Here is a 19,330-nt window from a genome sequence, read left to right on the forward strand (position 1 = left end):
CACAACATTCCCGATAGATAGTTCCGGATGGATAGTTCCGTATGCCGTAAATGATCCGTTTGTTGTACCCAGGCTTACAAATGGAGTTTTAGATTACTAACTATAAATACTATAATTGATACTTTAGAATATTTTATCGACACATCAGGCATCCTTTGAATTCACGAGAAACACCGCTTGATGATTAAGACAAGACATTTAGTAAACGCTACGTGTTTTACAGAAAATAATACGCATTTATGGTGCTTTTATAAGATCAAAAAGTCAGAGTCGGATGTTCATTACAGAGAGAAACCATGATCTAATGGTGTAAAAGCACATGTTAGTTTAAGAGCAGAGTAACTTCTACAGACACACTGACCCTACATAAACACCGTTATAAACCTCTTCTCTGTGGTGAACTGTGAATATAAGGAGATCACAAACAGCTCGGATACAGAGCTCCACAAATAAACCACAGAGAGAGCACCAACATACACCTAGTTTACATTATAACTAAACAAACAGAAACAGTCTATCTTTAACAGTAGAGAGAGGGGTGCACCGTTCCCGGAGGTACTGCAATAACGGGTCGATGCGTGGAGTGGACGGAGCAAGCCCCTATTCCATCTCCCTGCTCCAAAAATCAATTTAATATATGGTCCCCGGATAGGGGACGTATCAGATATTAAACTGATAAGAACAGATACTACACTTGATCTTAGCCAAAAGGCCGAGAAGCGATAACTTGTTATTCCCCTTGCTTGGCGGACAGCCCATAGCCCCGCTTTCCGAGGCTTACGGAAGCCCCAATGAAGGAATCGGGGCCACCCCCAGCTGTTGACCTGAATATGGGGGAGGGGGGTGTTGACGAGGAACAGCTGACAGTGGTGAGCACAGCCTGGCGATGATTAGCAAGGGAACATGGGTGGGGACACGTGGACGAGGAGCAGCTGATAGTGGTGAGCACATCGTGGCGATGATAGGCTAGGGGTAAGTGGCATTTGCTGGCCACATGCACTTTCCATATTACGCTAAGTCAGTCAGTAATAATAATAAGTGAGTAACAAAGTAAGTCAGTAAGTCAGTCAGTAATAAAATACGTCAGTCAGTAAGTAAGTAATAAGAAAGTAATAAGTGAGTAACAAAGTAAGTCAGTAAATAAGTCAGTCAGTAATAAAGGATGTCAGTCAGTCAGTAAGTAAGTAATAAGAAAGTAATAAGTGAGCAACAAAGTGAGTAAGTAAGTAATAAGAACGTAATAAGTGAGTAACAAAGTAAGTCAGTAAATAAGTCAGTCAGTAATAAAGGATGTCAGTCAATAAGTAAGAAATAAGAAAGTAAAAAGTGAGCAACAAATTAAGTGAGTAAGTCAGTAAGTAAGTAATAAGAACGTAATAAGTGAGTAACAAAGTAAGTCAATAAATAAGTCAGTCAGTAATAAAGGATGTCAGTCAGTAAGTAAGAAATAAGAAAAAAAGTGAGCAACAAAGTGAGCAAGTAAGAAATAAGAACGTAATAAGTGAATAACAAAGCAAGCAAGTCAGTCAGTAATAAGAATACATTAAGTAATTAAGTAAGTAAGTTTTTTTTTTTTCTACTTTTTTACATTAGAAAACGGTGCACCAAGCCTGGAAGTACTGCAATACCAGGCCGATGCGTGGATCGGACGGAGCAAGCCCCTTTTCCAGCTCCCAGCTCTAAAAATCCGTTTAATATAGAGCCCTCATATAGAGGGCGTATCAGATATTAAACTGATAAGAACAGATTTTTTTTTTTTTTTTTTATTAGAACCAGTTCCACACAACAATAAACGATACATCAAATCCAGCAAAACAAAACCAGTCCGTCCCTCTTAAATCCCTCCCACTTACCACACATCAATATAAAACCCAAAACAATCAGATCCACAGTCACATTTCTTGTCATAACACAAACCACCTTACACAAAAATTTAATTCACAAAGAAAATGATCACAAATACGTCAGGAGACCAAAATGTTCAAATCCAACAGAATACAGAAATTTAAACGATCCCACCCCCATCACCTCACCGGTCTGGCCACCATGGGGCCCCCAGTACCGTGGTTCCCAAAAAACCTCCCCCCTCCAAAACTCCCACTCCTACCCTCACAAAGCCCTCCCCCCCTTGCTCCTCACCTTGCACCTTACGGAGCTTGGCCCTGAATAACCGGAATAGACGTGCCTGACTGACGCATCGGGACAGGCTCCGAATGCCCTCGCACCTCGCGCCCCAAAGAATGCACTTTGCCACCGAGACGGCCTGCCACAGAGGCCTTGCCATCCCTGGCCCCATGAGCCCCAATCCGCTGCCATACAGCACAAGATCGCGGCCTATCGCTGCCCCCCTCTTCAGCGGGCAACCACTCCGACACGTGTCTCCAGAAGAGGGCCGCGATGGGACATGACCACAATGCATGGTCAATGGTCTCCTCGCCCCCGCACCCATTTGGACACAGGGGCGTCCGAGTTGAGCCGTGCCTATAGAGCCTCTCCCTCACAGGGAGGCGCCCCAGCGCCCCCCAACCAGTGCAGATCCTTGCTGGCCCCATCTAGCCACTTCGGCTGAATCCTCGCCCAATCTACACCCGGCATGCGGGTCAATGCCTCGCTCATATGTTCTGCGCAACAGTCCTTCCACTTCTTATACAGCCTACGGTGTTCCAGGACGAGACTGTCCACCAGGCACCACGGCTGGTCCCGGACGAACTCGACCGCCTTTTGGTAATGCCATGGGCGGTCGACCGACCACGGTGCCGTGCCTCTCCAGGGAATCACCGTTCGCAAAGTGAAACCCAGCCAAAACTTTGCAAACAGGGCCGATATATGTCCCTCCGACCCCCTGGTCAATCTCGCCGCAAAGGACATGAACAAGGCCATGGTCTTGAGGGGGGCACAAATCACACCTCTACCCCCTTTCTCTCAATCCCTATACATTCGTACGCGGGCGACCTGCTCGTTCCTCCCTCCCCAAATGAACGTAAACACAAGGCGCTCTAGGCGCCGTCCTGTCACAAAGGGGACAGGGAAGACATAGGCAAGATGGTTCAATCTTGCCAACAGGTCGGCATTGACCGCAAGCACCCTCCCCGAAAGAGAGAGATCCCTCCGGTTCCAGCTTTCAGCCCTCGCCTGTACTTTCCTGAGGGCAACGTCCCAGTTCTTCTGGGCGTTGTCCTCCCTCCAGAAGACGATGCCCAGAATCCTGAGCCCATCCTGGCACAGAGAGAAACCCCCCGGGACCTCAGACCTTCCAGCCCACGTTCCAGCATAAAGTACGGAGGACTTCCCGCGGTTAACCCGTGCACCAGTAGCATCTGAGAACGCCTCGATCACCCGCTCCAATGCGCGGAAGTCCTCATCTCGGCCGAGGAACAGCGTAGTGTCGTCGGCATACGCCGACACCTTGGCCCTAACCCCGTTCGCGCCCGGGATATGAAGTCCCTGAAATGGATCTCTTCTCAGCCTCTCCACCAGAGGCTCTAGGAACAGCACATAGAGCATCGGCGAGAGCGGGCACCCCTGCCTGACCCCCCCTTTCTGCTCGATCAACGCGGAAAGATGTCCGTTAATGGTGACACGGCTCACTGCCCCGGTATAAAGCAGTCGCACCATGGCAGTGAAAACCGGACCAAAGCCCATTCGCTCCAGGAGCGCAAACAGAAACGCGTTCGACACACGATCGAAGGCCTTCTCCTGGTCCAAATTCAGCAAAGCCAACGGTACCTGGCGTTGCGTCGCCCATGCCAAAGCATCTCTGACCAGCGCCAGGTTCATACCACACGTCCATCCGGGCACCCCACAAGTCTGGTCAGGGTGCACCACCGTGGCCATCACCCTTCTGAGGCGTAGGGCCAGTAACTTGGCAACGATCTTATAATCCGCCGTCAGCAACGTGATCGGCCGCCAGTTTGCCAAGTCCGCCCTGTCACCCTTCTTGTGTAGAAGGGCGATATGCCCGACTCTCGCTGACTGTGGAAGGAGCCCAGCCCCAAATGCCTCCCTGTAAACGGCCATCAGATCTGGGCCCACGAGGGGCCAAAAGGTCCGGTACCACTCCACAGGGAGACCGTCCCCTCCAGGAGCCACGCCTGTCTCCAGAGAGAGCATAGCGCTCTCCATCTCCTCTAGAGACACCTGCTCTTCCAACTCCACTACGCTTTCCCCAGGCAGTCTATCTACCACAGAGTCCAGAAACCCGGCTGCCAGTTCACTGCTCGATCCCCTTCGTTGGAAGAGGTCACAGTAAAAGGCACTAGCGCAGCCCAACATGTCCTCGGGCACGGTCAGTACCCGGGTACCATCACTTAAACCCTCTATATAAGACCCTCGCTGCCGGCTTCTGACACTATTAAAAAAGAAGCGTGTAGGGCGCTCGTCCAACTCAAGTGCCTGCCTACCCGCCTGAACAAAGTAGTTGCGGGCCTCCGCCTCAAAGTGAGCTCGTAGGGCTTCACTGGCATCCCTGAGCCGCCCGCAATCTCCATCTATCCAAGCCGAAGCAAGGACTCTCGACCACTGCCTGGCTCTTTCCACTCTCCGTCTTGCCATCTCCTGGCCCCACCAGCGGACCAGGGTGGCAACTCTCTTTTTCAGGTCCTCCCACCACTCACGCTGTGTGTCGTACAGCACCCGCAACCCTCGCCAACCTGTGTACAGATGGCGAAAAATCTCAACAAAGGCAGGGTCCTGCAAGATGGAACAGTTCAATCTCCAACAACCTCGTCCCCTTTGACAACCCTCAACTTCGATGCTGCCGAGCACCATGCAGTGGTCGGAGGCCCAAAAGGGCCTCAGGAAGCACGCGTGCACCTTCACCCCCTCTGGCAAAAACAGGAGGTCGAGCCTAGATGCATCACCCCGTGAGTTCCTCCAAGTCCAGCCCGGAGAATGCGGATCGACCACCCTGTAAACGTCAACCAGGCCTGCTCCTGACATCGTATGGGCCAGCTCCGCCCCCCCCCTCCGACTCTACATCCACATTGAAATCCCCCCCAACCAGCAATACTCTATTTGTGCAGAAAAGAGGCTCCAGCAGGCGGAAGAACCCCCGCCGTTGCCCTCCCCTACACGGTGCGTACACCCCTATAGCCCTGTACTTAGTCCCCCTCCACTTCCCATCCACACAGATAATCCTCCCTGGCACTACCGAAACTACATTTTCCACCTCCCACTCAAAAGATTTGAACAGCACCCCCACTCCATCTCCCCTCCCCTCACCCACACCCCAAACGGCTGGACCGAGATCCCACCCCCTCGTGAACTCAACCGCCTCCCGCTCCGAGCCCAAATGGACTTCCTGCAAAAATAACAGATCAAATGAAACCGAACGCAAACTCGAAAACACGGCCATCCTTTTGAGAGGCTGCTTGATGCCCCGCACATTAAGTGATGCTATTCTAATCATCAAAAAAAACTTTTTCCTTCTTTTTTTTTTTCTAGAAGAATCCGAACCAGTCAACACAATCCCAAGGCACTTTCCCCAAAACCAAGCCTTCAACAAAAAAAAACCTCCCTCCACCCACCCTCACCAGCCAAACCTTCACTCCCCTCCTTCCCTCCCTCCCCACCCCCCCAAAATCCACAGTCCTCCTCACACCCCAACTGTTGCTCATTCCATTTTCCACTACCCATCTTATTCAATGGTATTACTATCCCCCTCCACCCCTGCCAGCCCCTGTTCTGACCCGTCTTGCCACAACTTGTGTCCACCCCTCCTCCTCCCTTGTCCCTCCATCCCGCTGTAAACAATCCTCCCCCAATGTATGTACAGCCCGCGCCCCCTCCACCTCAATCTCCCTTGTACCTATAATGTCCCCTGCAGTCAGGAGGTCAAACTCCCGTCCTCTCTCCAGACGTGACCTCTTTGTTCTTCTCTCCTCCGTCGCCCCCTCCGCCTCTGTGGTAGCTCCAGACCCGGAGAGTCTGCCGCCCTCCCCCATATCCTGCTCTGGATCTGATCCCACATCCTCCATGCCGTCCGAGAACTCCATTGAGGCCCAATCCGGTCACACCAGGGTCGAGGCCTCCGCTACCCCTTCTGTCGCCTCCGCCCAAATTCCAAACAGCCCGGCCTCCAGCCCCAGACCGGGCCACGAAGCCTGTTCTTCCCCCGACGGCGCTCCCACGGCTGGGGTTACCTGGCCGGCTGTCAGCGACTCTCCCGGGGTCAGGTCCGAAGAACCCCCCTCTGCCTGCGTCAGCCGAACCTCCTTGCCAGATGGCCCTGCTACCTCCTCGCTCACTGGCCCGCTTGATGCCGCAGGCTCTGCTGCCCCTTCGGTGAACACCGCTTCCTCCCCCTTTTCCCGGGCACTTAAGGAAAAAAATTCCTCAGCAAAAAGACTAACATAAGTCCCCTTTCTCGATGGGCACTGGCGATACAGGTGCTCCTCGCTACCACACAGACTGCAGGCCTTTGGCGCACCACACTCGGCCGCGAGGTGGTCCTCCGAACCACAGATGCGGCACCTCCGTCCAGGGCAGACCTCCTTTGCGTGGCCAAGGGCCCCACACTTCCAGCAGTACAACGGCTGGCCAGGGTAGTGGAGGAAACCCCGGTTGGGACCGATAGAAAAATTCCCCGGAGGGTGGACCAGACCACCCGGAGCAGCCGGGTCCGTCTCCAATCTGACGAGAAACCTGCGCTTCCCGTTCCAGATGCCGAAGCGCCCCCGCAGCTTCTCCCCTGCTGAGACAGAAGAGCAGTACCGCGCCAAAAAAGCTCTGATGACCTCATCCGCCACGAAGGGGTTATAAACGTGCACAGTGATGGGGACCTCATCCATGGCGAACAACGGGACCAGCCGAAGACCACGAAGCACCTCCTCTTCCCTGAGCCGCGAGCACCGGTCGAAAAAGGTAGAGCAGTCAGTGAAGGCAGCGAAAGTGATGTCCAGGAACCCCGAAGAGCAAAAATCCTGCAGGCAAAGAACCTTGGAGGGAGCCATTCCGCTAAAGTCCCTGAGCAGCCGGAGCAAAATCCAATCCCAGCAAAATCGCTTCTTCACGTCCTCCGCAGCATCTCTGCAGAGCTCCACCCGAACAGAATGACGAAGCCGTACCACTCGAGCCGGCTGACGTTCAGCTCCTCTCTCCATGGCCACACTTGATCTTAGCCAAAAGGCCGAGAAGCGATACCGAGAACAGCCAACAACAAACGGTGCCATTCTACAGAACTGTAAACCCGAGGACGGAAAATACCGTTCTCGCTTAATATTCTATAATAAACCAGTAGAAATCATGCTGAACATATTCATACTAAAATTAGCGGAGAAAATAGTGATTTAAGCGGCATTTAACAATGAACCAAAAGGGAAACGATAAAGAACGCGCGCGCGCGCACACACACAGTCCTATCAGATGCGAGCACACACAATCCTCCACACTACAAACTCATAATTTAGTCAGAAAGTAAGTTTCCAAGACAACCATTTAAACTGGATTAAAATCCTTCGATTGCAGCAACCAACACATTACAAATAATATGTAGGGATTTTAAAAAGATTTAAGAAAATTTACATGAGTTTAACAATACTGCCTCTCAGCGGTCAAATTTGGTATTGCAGGGGAGAAAATGTATACCTACAACTTGACCCTCAAATTGCCTACAACTTTGTACAACATTTTTAAAAAGTATTTCTTTGCTAGAAGAAGATAAATTACTGGCAAACTTTTTAATACATGCAATATAAATATACAGTAAGAGATCAGAATCACCAAACATGTACTAAATACAATTTTAAGCAGAAATACTGATTTATAGTTATTACCTAAAAACACGTTTTATCGTGGTACTGAGGAGGAATACTTTTTTCCAGATAAACTCTCTCAACTATTCTAAGACATGGACAACATTTTCATCAGTCCTAAATTGACTAAAACTGAAAAGAAGCTCGTCTTTATAACTGCGCCACTCATCCGCCATTTTCACTCAGCCCTTCAGAGAGGCCTAATTATATACAAAGCTCTGCTTACCTTAATGTCATTTACTCTGGACACACAATATTTCCCAACAAAATGCATTCAAGTGACACTTTGTGTTTTTAAATAAATAAATAAAACCTTTTTGTTCTTGTTTATCTTACACACACTGTCACGGGTATCTAACGGACAGTCTTGAGCCAGCAATCCAAACTCATGTGACGGTATAAAATTTCCAAACAAACTAATTTTAAACGCGTTTCAAATCATGAAAACAATTATAACACATTAAAGAAATGAGCTTTAATTACTCCAAGTACTTGTCCGGTTAGGTGAAATGTAGGAAAATGTAATCTTTTACCGAAAATTGCAATCACCTGCAGCTGCAAAATCAGCAGTCGGATCTGCAGCAGCGCCACCTAGAGGTCTGATTCAAAAGAGCGGGGCAAAAATAAAGCGTCATCACATGGCCATACTGTGTTATTATTGACGATATAAGATTGTTTTGAATCGTTATTACAAATTAATACACATACTTACAACCCCTGACGGTCCTAGAATACCCCTGTCCCGAACACTTTAACGTTTTCCATTGCTGTAATTTACTCAGATAGTTGTTAACTAGCTGATTAAGTGAATCAGGTGAAGTGGGAGCAGAGAAAACACTAAACTGGGTATAGTTCTGGACCTGTGTTGGGATCCTAGAAGATAATGAATTTGTTCCTATAGTCTGTCTCTCTGTCTGTTCTCTGCAAATGAATGTGTTAAATAGTTTCCTGCAGCAAATATATCTTTTAAAACAATATACTGATAACATATCACGGTGTGTATGAAGAGACCGACACATCATGTACCTGCTAATGCTTGAGCTAATATTGCCAATAAAGCAATAACAATGCTAAACAATTAACTTATTTTTGCAATACTGTGTAACTGTAGCATTTGTAACTAAATACACATCTTTTATTGCCAAAGACACACATTACTCACACTTACAAAATGTAAATTGAACCAGAATCACAGTTCATATTTCTCATAATTAGACAGTAAGTAACTGACAAATATTACAATAGAAAAATGAAATCCATAAAGAGTCGGAGCAGCATTAATTCCCAAAACAGGAATGAAACTACAGTGAAACGAACAGAATCAAAGAGCCTTTTCTAACGGCATGTGCAGCACAACAGAACATAACTTATCGCCTTTTACAAGTCTCAAAAGAAGCCATCATTTTCAGGTCAAGAGGTGAAAAACTTCTGCACTAAAGAAATATCGTCAACAGATCATCAATTTGTTATATTCCCAAAGGGCCTATGGGATAATTTGGTAAAACTAAATTTAGTGTGCTCATCATTCAGAAGTATTTTTAAGATTTAAGATTTAAGTAAGATTTTGTTCAGTTAGGGAGAATTATATTTTACTGCTCACCATTTTATAGGTTTGGTTTATGAGTTTCTGCAAACCGATTTTCATTTAGCAATCTCATTATGTTGGCTTGAAAAAGCCGTTCAGTTTTGCTTTATCAGATTATTACTATTATAAATAAACAGGTGGGACCTTGGACACTACTTTATTTGTTTGCTTGTTACATTTACCACTTAACCATTCGACTGCCTGCTAAACCGGGTTTCTTCAGGCACCACCATGCTGTACATAATGAATTTCCAACATAGAATTACTTATCGGTTTTTCAGTAAACAGACACTTCTTAAAGAGGCTTCTTCCCCCATCATAGTCTTTATATCTTGGCTCAACTGTTTGGTGTTGGCCCTGCTTTTTTTAGTTTCTGGACACCATGTAATAAGAAAACAGTCAGCATTAAAGCTCATCATCATCAGGCTGCTGCTGTTGTTTTAAAAGTGTATTTCAGTAGGCTATAGCTTTGTTTATTGATTTAATATTTTCAACTATCTAACTGAGTATCAAACGTTGTGCTTTTTTGTGAAATGTCCGACACGTCTTTCTTTAGCTGTGTGCTTTCACGGTCACGTGACCTGAATACATAAACAGTCATAATGGTGATCAGACAGGATATTCAAATAATGAGCTTGTTTCTTTTCAGGTGTACGTGTTTGTTATTGTTTTATATTGAAACTACACATCTACAAGAACACAGTTGCATCTCATTGTGTAAACTGTCAATACTTTCAATTTTATGACTTTTTATTCTTAATTACTTTCAATAGTTGAATTAAGTTTAATTAAGGTTGATGGCAGACAATGAAATAAATTTATTATTAAAATATAAATCCCAATCTATCTTTCTATATATTATAGAGTTTACACATTTATTTATATATTATTTTATTTTTATATATAGAATATATTATATTACATTTTTTTAATTTTTATTTTATACTTTTATATTATATTTACTGTTTATATTTATATTATATATACATGTATATACACACACACACGCATATGCATAGCCGATAACTATTGGTTTTTCACAATTATTTTGTCTTTGATTTCTACGTTTAATTTTACCTATTTTTCTCTCTATATTTTTAACTATATCCCTTTATTTTTCATTTCCACACACTAATTTTTACTCTTTTCTTTCTTTAATGTAGGACAGTCGTAAAAAGCATTTCACTACATGTCATACTGTGTATGATTTCGTATGTGATGAATAAAATTTCAATTTGAATTTGATCATGATACAAGATCCCAGACTTAGACAAAGGAGACAAAGGAGACTAAGCATTCCGCTTAGTATTGCAGCTTTCAAACCTGCTTAAAACAAACCTGCTTGTTTGCAACAGCTACCACACACAACCACTGGGAAACCACTAGCATCGCATTTTACATTAATGAATTAGTAATTTCTATGTAGTAAATTCAGGATGTTTTCAAAATCTGGTAAGCATCATTGTCCTTTCGCAGCATGACCGGCTGTATCTTATTCATAATGAAATCAAATGTGCTTCTTCTGCATGTGGCAGTGCAATGTTACAACATTAAGAAACTCAGCAGAACCTGCACAGGTTCAGCAAACACAACAAAATTGTATCTAACTTTAGTACAGTGGATATCAGGGGAGAGCGCGAACGCAGTCCCCCACTACCAGAAATTATGCAGTCGAGATTCCCACATTTGGGGAATTCGCACGGGTCAGCACAACCGGAGTGCAATGGCTGAGCCTCGCCCTGGGTGAACCACCTTCTTGATCATGGTATCTCCCCTGCCAGGTAAGTATGAATTGCAGAGCCCTCGGCTAGAGACTGCACCACCAAACACACCCTTCACCATCATGGTGAGGAACCTAACACTAATCATTACACAATAATCTGAGACTAAAACACTGCAGTTTACACGTGCTGCAAAAAAATAAAGTCAGTAGAGAAGAAAGAGTGCACTTTTACAGTCAGCAATAAGAGGGAGCAGAAACACTGAATTTTAAGAAGACTGTTTTAAAGAGTGTTTTAAAGCCTGCCTACCATTAACCCCGCCCCTTCGCTTTGCACTCCCACAGCTTGCTAATCAGTTTTAGCCAAAACAAAACAACTCTACAAGAAATCTTGATTCCGTTCGTTGATCTATAACTAGTACTGTAAAAGGTTGTTTTCTATTAAAGAAACTTAAAACATTTATTACTCATAGGTCAATGGAAGACAAGAAATTTCTTCACCTTCTTGATCATGGTATCTCCCCTGCCAGGTAAGTATGAATTGCAGATCCCTCGGCTAGCGACTGCACTACCCTTTACCATCATGGTGAGGAACCTAACACTAATCATTACACAAACATCTGAGACTAAAACACTGCAGTCTACACGTGCTGCTAAAAATAAAACTACATTTATTACATAAAAAACAGTGTGATCGACCATTTTCTAAGCAACTAAACAGTACAATAACCCCACCCCCACGGCTTGCAGCTCAGAGACAATGTTTCTCCAGGACCCTGGTGTTACATAAGAGAACGTAACATATAGCTACAGAACCGAAACACCACCACAGAGCTAAGAACAAAGTCTGTCTGAACTACAGAGCTACATGTTAAATGTTAAGCCACTGTTGAAAACTTTGATTTGAGATTGTTCAGTTAGGGAGAATTATATTTTACTGCTCACCATTTTATAGGTTTGGTTTATGAGTTTGTCGTTTCTGCAAACCGATTTGCATTTAGCAATCTCATTATGTTGGCTTGAAAAAGCCGTTCAGTTTTGCTTTATCAGATTATTACTATTATAAATAAACAGGTGGGACCTTGTACACTACTTTGTTTGCTTGTTACATTTAACACTTAACCATTCGACTGCCTGCTAAACCGAGTTTCTTCAGGCACTACCATGCTGTACATAATGAATTCCCAATGTAGAATTACTTATCGGTTTTTCAGTAAACAGACACAGTTCTTATTGCATATTGCAGTGCTCCAGTCTTCCCAGTATTGTAGCTTTCAAACTAGCTGAAAGCAGCCCACAAACATGCTTGATTGCACCAGTTAATAGCCCACTGTGTCTTATTCCACATAAAACCAGGTGTGGTTCTTCTGCACGCTTTAACGCCATGTCAGAATAGAAACATACTCAGCAGAACCTGTACAGCTTCAGCAAATGCAATAACATTGTATCTAACTTTAGTACAGTGAATATCAGGGGAGAGCGCGAACGCAGTCCCCCACCACCAGAAATTATGCAGTCGAGATTCCCACATTTGGGGAATTCGCACGGGTCAGCACAACCGGAGTGCAATGGCTGAGCCTCGCCCTGGGTGAACCACCTTCTTGATCATGGTATCTCCCCCTGCCAGGTAAGTATGAATTGCAGAGCTCTCGGCTAGAGACTGCACCACCAAACACACCCTTCACCATCATGGTGAGGAACCTAACACTAATCATTACACAATAATCTGAGACTAAAACACTGCAGTTTACACGTGCTGCAAAAAATAAAGTCAGTAGAGAAGAAAGAGTGCAATTTTACAGAGTCAGCAATAAGAGGGAGCAGAAACACTGAATTTTAAGAAGACTGTTTTAAAGAGAATTTTAAAGCCTGCCTACCATTAACCCCGCCCCTTCGCTTTGCACTCCCACAGCTTGCTAATCAGTTTTAGCCAAAACAAAACAACTCTACAAGAAATCTTGATTCCGTTCGTTGATCTATAACTAGTACTGTAAAAGGTTGTTTTCTATTAAAGAAACTTAAAACATTTATTACTCATAGGTCAATGGAAGACAAGAAATTTCTTCATTTGAACAATAAAATTGTTATAACTGGAAAAATAAAGAGCTCAATCACAGGGATTAATACACACAGACACTGAAATAAAAGATCACTAAAGCTCACTGTCATGTATTTTATAGCAACATGTGGCTAAATTCTTGAAGCAAAATGTGTGCATTAGTTTTCTATAAACTACATGACTGACAGTAGGTCTGGCCGTAACAAATGAAAGCTCCATATAATCTAAGGCTAATATAATTTCCTACAGCCGAACATCCAGTCCTGTTATTATTATTTATAAAACCAGATGTGGTACATCTGCATATTGCAGTGCTCCATTCTGCCCAGTATTGTAGCTTTCCAACTTGCTTGATTGCACCAGTTAACAGGCCACTGTAGCTTGTTCCTCATAAAACCAGGTGGGGTTCTTCTGCACGCTTTAATGCCATGTCAGAGCAGAAAGATACCCAGCAGAACCTGTACAGCTTCAGCAAATGCAATAACATTGTATCTAACTTTAGTACGCTGAATATCAGGGGAGAGCGCGAACGCAGTCCCCCACTACCAGAAATTATGCAATCGAGATTCCCACATTTGAGGAATTCGCACGGGTCAGCACAGCCGGAGTGCAATGGCTGAGCCTCGCCCTGGGTGAACCACCTTCTTGATCATGGTATCTCCCCTGCCAGGTAAGTATGAATTGCAGATCCCTCGGCTAGCGACTGCACCAACAAACACACCCTTTACCATCATGGCGAAGAACACAGAGCTAATCATTACACAAACATCTGAATCTAAAATGCTGCAGTCTATAAATGCTGCTAAAAATAAGGCTACATTTATTACATATAAAACAATGTGATGATTATTTTCTAAGCCACTAAACAGTACAATACTTCCCATGATGCATTGCTGCTGAATATGTAATGAGATCCACAGTGTTCAGGAAAATGCTTTTGTAACCAAAACACTTTACACTAAAAAGTAGTCAGTCCAGAAGAAAGGGCACAAAGCTATACTGCTACATATCACAAAGCTATATCAGCAGCAGGAAACAACTAAACTATTTTCAACAATTTTATTAAGGTTGTTTTACAGTTAGTTACAGTTTGCAATTATAAGTGACTCTAAAATCACAATATTTAAACAAAAGCAAGCAAGAAGTTTGTGTCCGACCGGTAATGTGATCCGGACACAACATTCCCGATAGATAGTTCCGGATGGATAGTTCCGTATGCCGTAAATGATCCGTTTGTTGTACCCAGGCTTACAAATGGAGTTTTAGATTACTAACTATAAATACTATAATTGATACTTTAGAATATTTTATCGACACATCAGGCATCCTTTGAATTCACGAGAAACACCGCTTGATGATTAAGACAAGACATTTAGTAAACGCTACGTGTTTTACAGAAAATAATACGCATTTATGGTGCTTTTATAAGATCAAAAAGTCAGAGTCGGATGTTCATTACAGAGAGAAACCATGATCTAATGGTGTAAAAGCACATGTTAGTTTAAGAGCAGAGTAACTTCTACAGACACACTGACCCTACATAAACACCGTTATAAACCTCTTCTCTGTGGTGAACTGTGAATATAAGGAGATCACAAACAGCTCGGATACAGAGCTCCACAAATAAACCACAGAGAGAGCACCAACATACACCTAGCTTACATTATAACTAAACAAACAGAAACAGTCTATCTTTAACAGTAGAGAGAGGGGTGCACCGTTCCCGGAAGTACTGCAATAACGGGTCGATGCGTGGAGTGGACGGAGCAAGCCCCTATTCCATCTCTTTGCTCCAAAAATCAATTTAATATAGGGTCCCCGGATAGGGGACGTATCAGATATTAAACTGATAAGAACAGATACTACACTTGATCTTAGCCAAAAGGCCGAGAAGCGATAACTTGTTATTCCCCTTGCTTGGCGGACAGCCCATAGCCCCGCTTTCCGAGGCTTACGGAAGCCCCAATGAAGGAATCGGGGCCACCCCCAGCTGTTGACCTGAATATGGGGGAGGGGGGTGTTGACGAGGAACAGCTGACAGTGGTGAGCACAGCCTGGCGATGATTAGCAAGGGAACATGGGTGGGGACACGTGGACGAGGAGCAGCTGATAGTGGTGAGCACATCGTGCCGATGATAGGCTAGGGGTAAGTGGCATTTGCTGGCCACATGCACTTTCCATATTAGGCTAAGTCAGTCAGTAATAATAATAAGTGAGTAACAAAGTAAGTCAGTAAGTCAGTCAGTAATAAAATACGTCAGTCAGTAAGTAAGTAATAAGAAAGTAATAAGTGAGTAACAAAGTAAGTCAGTAAATAAGTCAGTCAGTAATAAAGGATGTCAGTCAGTCAGTAAGTAAGTAATAAGAAAGTAATAAGTGAGCAACAAAGTAAGTGAGTAAGTAAGTAATAAGAAAGTAATAAGTGAGTAACAAAGTAAGTCAGTAAATAAGTCAGTCAGTAATAAAGGATGTCAGTCAATAAGTAAGAAATAAGAAAGTAAAAAGTGAGCAACAAAGTAAGTGAGTAAGTCAGTAATAAGAAAGTAATAAGTGAGTAACAAAGTAAGTGAGTAAGTAAGTAATAAGAACGTAATAAGTGAGTAACAAAGTAAGTCAGTAAATAAGTCAGTCAGTAATAAAGGATGTCAGTCAGTAAGTAAGAAATAAGAAAGAAAAAAGTGAGCAACAAAGTGAATAAGTAAGTAATAAGGACATAATAAGTGAATAACAAAGCAAGCAAGTAAGTCAGTAATAAGAATACATTAAGTAATGAAGTAAGTAAGTTTTTTTTTTTTCTACTTTTTTACATTAGAAAACGGTGCACCAAGCCTGGAAGTACTGCAATACCAGGCCGATGCGTGGATCGGACGGAGCAAGCCCCTTTTCCAGCTCCCAGCTCTAAAAATCCGTTTAATATAGAGCCCTCATATAGAGGGCGTATCAGATATTAAACTGATGAGAACAGATTTTTTTTTTTTTTTTTTTTATTAGAACCAGTTCAACACAACAATAAACGATACATCAAATCCAGCAAAACAAAACCAGTCCGTCCCTCTTAAATCCCTCCCACTTACCACACATCAATATAAAACCCAAAACAATCAGATCCACAGTCACATTTCTTGTCATAACACAAACCACCTTACACAAAAATTTAATTCACAAAGAAAATGATCACAAATACGTCAGGAGACCAAAATGTTCAAATCCAACAGAATACAGAAATTTAAACGATCCCACCCCCATCACCTCACCGGTCTGGCCACCATGGGGCCCCCAGTACCGTGGTTCCCAAAAAACCTCCCCCCTCCAAAACTCCCACTCCTACCCTCACAAAGCCCTCCCCCCCTTGCTCCTCACCTTGCACCTTACGGAGCTTGGCCCTGAATAACCGGAATAGACGTGCCTGACTGACGCATCGGGACAGGCTCCGAATGCCCTCGCACCTCGCGCCCCAAAGAATGCACTTTGCCACCGAGACGGCCTGCCACAGAGGCCTTGCCATCCCTGGCCCCATGAGCCCCAATCCGCTGCCATACAGCACAAGATCGCGGCCTATCGCTGCCCCCTCTTCAGCGGGCAACCACTCCGACACGTGTCTCCAGAAGAGGGCCGCGATGGGACATGACCACAATGCATGGTCAATGGTCTCCTCGCCCCCGCACCCATTTGGACACAGGGGCGTCCGAGTTGAGCCGTGCCTATAGAGCCTCTCCCTCACAGGGAGGCGCCCCAGCGCCCCCAACCAGTGCAGATCCTTGCTGGCCCCATCTAGCCACTTCGGCTGAATCCTCGCCCAATCTACACCCGGCATGCGGGTCAATGCCTCGCTCATATGTTCTGCGCAACAGTCCTTCCACTTCTTATACAGCCTACGGTGTTCCAGGACGAGACTGTCCACCAGGCACCACGGCTGGTCCCGGACGAACTCGACCGCCTTTTGGTAATGCCATGGGCGGTCGACCGACCACGGTGCCGTGCCTCTCCAGGGAATCACCGTTCGCAAAGTGAAACCCAGCCAAAACTTTGCAAACAGGGCCGATATATGTCCCTCCGACCCCCTGGTCAATCTCGCCGCAAAGGACATGAACAAGGCCATGGTCTTGAGGGGGGCACAAATCACACCTCTACCCCCTTTCTCTCAATCCCTATACATTCGTACGCGGGCGACCTGCTCGTTCCTCCCTCCCCAAATGAACGTAAACACAAGGCGCTCTAGGCGCCGTCCTGTCACAAAGGGGACAGGGAAGACATAGGCAAGATGGTTCAATCTTGCCAACAGGTCGGCATTGACCGCAAGCACCCTCCCCGAAAGAGAGAGATCCCTCCGGTTCCAGCTTTCAGCCCTCGCCTGTACTTTCCTGAGGGCAACGTCCCAGTTCTTCTGGGCGTTGTCCTCCCTCCAGAAGACGATGCCCAGAATCCTGAGCCCATCCTGGCACAGAGAGAAACCCCCCGGGACCTCAGACCTTCCAGCCCACGTTCCAGCATAAAGTACGGAGGACTTCCCGCGGTTAACCCGTGCACCAGTAGCATCTGAGAACGCCTCGATCACCCGCTCCAATGCGCGGAAGTCCTCATCTCGGCCGAGGAACAGCGTAGTGTCGTCGGCATACGCCGACACCTTGGCCCTAACCCCGTTCGCGCCCGGGATATGAAGTCCCTGAAATGGATCTCTTCTCAGCCTCTCCACCAGAGGCTCTAGGAACAGCACATAGAGCATCGGCGAGAGCGGGCACCCCTGCCTGACCCCCCCTTTCTGCTCGATCAACGCGGAAAGATGTCCGTTAATGGTGACACGGCTCACTGCCCCGGTATAAAGCAGTCGCACCATGGCAGTGAAAACCGGACCAAAGCCCATTCGCTCCAGGAGCGCAAACAGAAACGCGTTCGACACACGATCGAAGGCCTTCTCCTGGTCCAAATTCAGCAAAGCCAACGGTACCTGGCGTTGCGTCGCCCATGCCAAAGCATCTCTGACCAGCGCCAGGTTCATACCACACGTCCATCCGGGCACCCCACAAGTCTGGTCAGGGTGCACCACCGTGGCCATCACCCTTCTGAGGCGTAGGGCCAGTAACTTGGCAACGATCTTATAATCCGCCGTCAGCAACGTGATCGGCCGCCAGTTTGCCAAGTCCGCCCTGTCACCCTTCTTGTGTAGAAGGGCGATATGCCCGACTCTCGCTGACTGTGGAAGGAGCCCAGCCCCAAATGCCTCCCTGTAAACGGCCATCAGATCTGGGCCCACGAGGGGCCAAAAGGTCCGGTACCACTCCACAGGGAGACCGTCCCCTCCAGGAGCCACGCCTGTCTCCAGAGAGAGCATAGCGCTCTCCATCTCCTCTAGAGACACCTGCTCTTCCAACTCCACTACGCTTTCCCCAGGCAGTCTATCTACCACAGAGTCCAGAAACCCGGCTGCCAGTTCACTGCTCGATCCCCTTCGTTGGAAGAGGTCACAGTAAAAGGCACTAGCGCAGCCCAACATGTCCTCGGGCACGGTCAGTACCCGGGTACCATCACTTAAACCCTCTATATAAGACCCTCGCTGCCGGCTTCTGACACTATTAAAAAAGAAGCGTGTAGGGCGCTCGTCCAACTCAAGTGCCTGCCTACCCGCCTGAACAAAGTAGTTGCGGGCCTCCGCCTCAAAGTGAGCTCGTAGGGCTTCACTGGCATCCCTGAGCCGCCCGCAATCTCCATCTATCCAAGCCGAAGCAAGGACTCTCGACCACTGCCTGGCTCTTTCCACTCTCCGTCTTGCCATCTCCTGGCCCCACCAGCGGACCAGGGTGGCAACTCTCTTTTTCAGGTCCTCCCACCACTCACGCTGTGTGTCGTACAGCACCCGCAACCCTCGCCAACCTGTGTACAGATGGCGAAAAATCTCAACAAAGGCAGGGTCCTGCAAGATGGAACAGTTCAATCTCCAACAACCTCGTCCCCTTTGACAACCCTCAACTTCGATGCTGCCGAGCACCATGCAGTGGTCGGAGGCCCAAAAGGGCCTCAGGAAGCACGCGTGCACCTTCACCCCCTCTGGCAAAAACAGGAGGTCGAGCCTAGATGCATCACCCCGTGAGTTCCTCCAAGTCCAGCCCGGAGAATGCGGATCGACCACCCTGTAAACGTCAACCAGGCCTGCTCCTGACATCGTATGGGCCAGCTCCGCCCCCCCCCTCCGACTCTACATCCACATTGAAATCCCCCCC

The 19,330-nt window shown here is 46.3% G+C and overlaps 5 non-coding genes and 2 pseudogenes across 5 annotated transcripts; all 7 read right to left on the reverse strand.

Moving 5' to 3' along the window:
- Positions 1-533: 533 nt before the first annotated feature.
- LOC131358585 (U2 spliceosomal RNA) lies at positions 534-724 on the reverse strand. The gene has a single exon (XR_009205534.1). It is a non-coding gene; the product is annotated as a U2 spliceosomal RNA (small nuclear RNA).
- Positions 725-1,594: 870 nt separating this feature from the next.
- Positions 1,595-1,797, reverse strand: LOC131358723 (U2 spliceosomal RNA; annotated as a pseudogene).
- A 9,164-nt stretch (positions 1,798-10,961) lies between these two features.
- Positions 10,962-11,125, reverse strand: LOC131358538 (U1 spliceosomal RNA). The gene has a single exon (XR_009205489.1). It is a non-coding gene; the product is annotated as a U1 spliceosomal RNA (small nuclear RNA).
- A 1,401-nt stretch (positions 11,126-12,526) lies between these two features.
- Positions 12,527-12,691, reverse strand: LOC131358560 (U1 spliceosomal RNA). Its single transcript, XR_009205511.1, has one exon. It is a non-coding gene; the product is annotated as a U1 spliceosomal RNA (small nuclear RNA).
- Positions 12,692-13,629: 938 nt separating this feature from the next.
- On the reverse strand, positions 13,630-13,793 carry LOC131358542 (U1 spliceosomal RNA). Its single transcript, XR_009205493.1, has one exon. It is a non-coding gene; the product is annotated as a U1 spliceosomal RNA (small nuclear RNA).
- A 1,029-nt stretch (positions 13,794-14,822) lies between these two features.
- LOC131358693 (U2 spliceosomal RNA) lies at positions 14,823-15,013 on the reverse strand. The gene has a single exon (XR_009205638.1). It is a non-coding gene; the product is annotated as a U2 spliceosomal RNA (small nuclear RNA).
- Positions 15,014-15,928: 915 nt separating this feature from the next.
- LOC131358734 (U2 spliceosomal RNA) lies at positions 15,929-16,133 on the reverse strand (annotated as a pseudogene).
- Between the last annotated feature and the right edge of the window lie 3,197 nt (positions 16,134-19,330).

This window comes from Hemibagrus wyckioides, linkage group LG08, assembly GCF_019097595.1.
Source record: "Hemibagrus wyckioides isolate EC202008001 linkage group LG08, SWU_Hwy_1.0, whole genome shotgun sequence".
Taxonomy (NCBI): Eukaryota; Metazoa; Chordata; class Actinopteri; order Siluriformes; family Bagridae; genus Hemibagrus; species Hemibagrus wyckioides.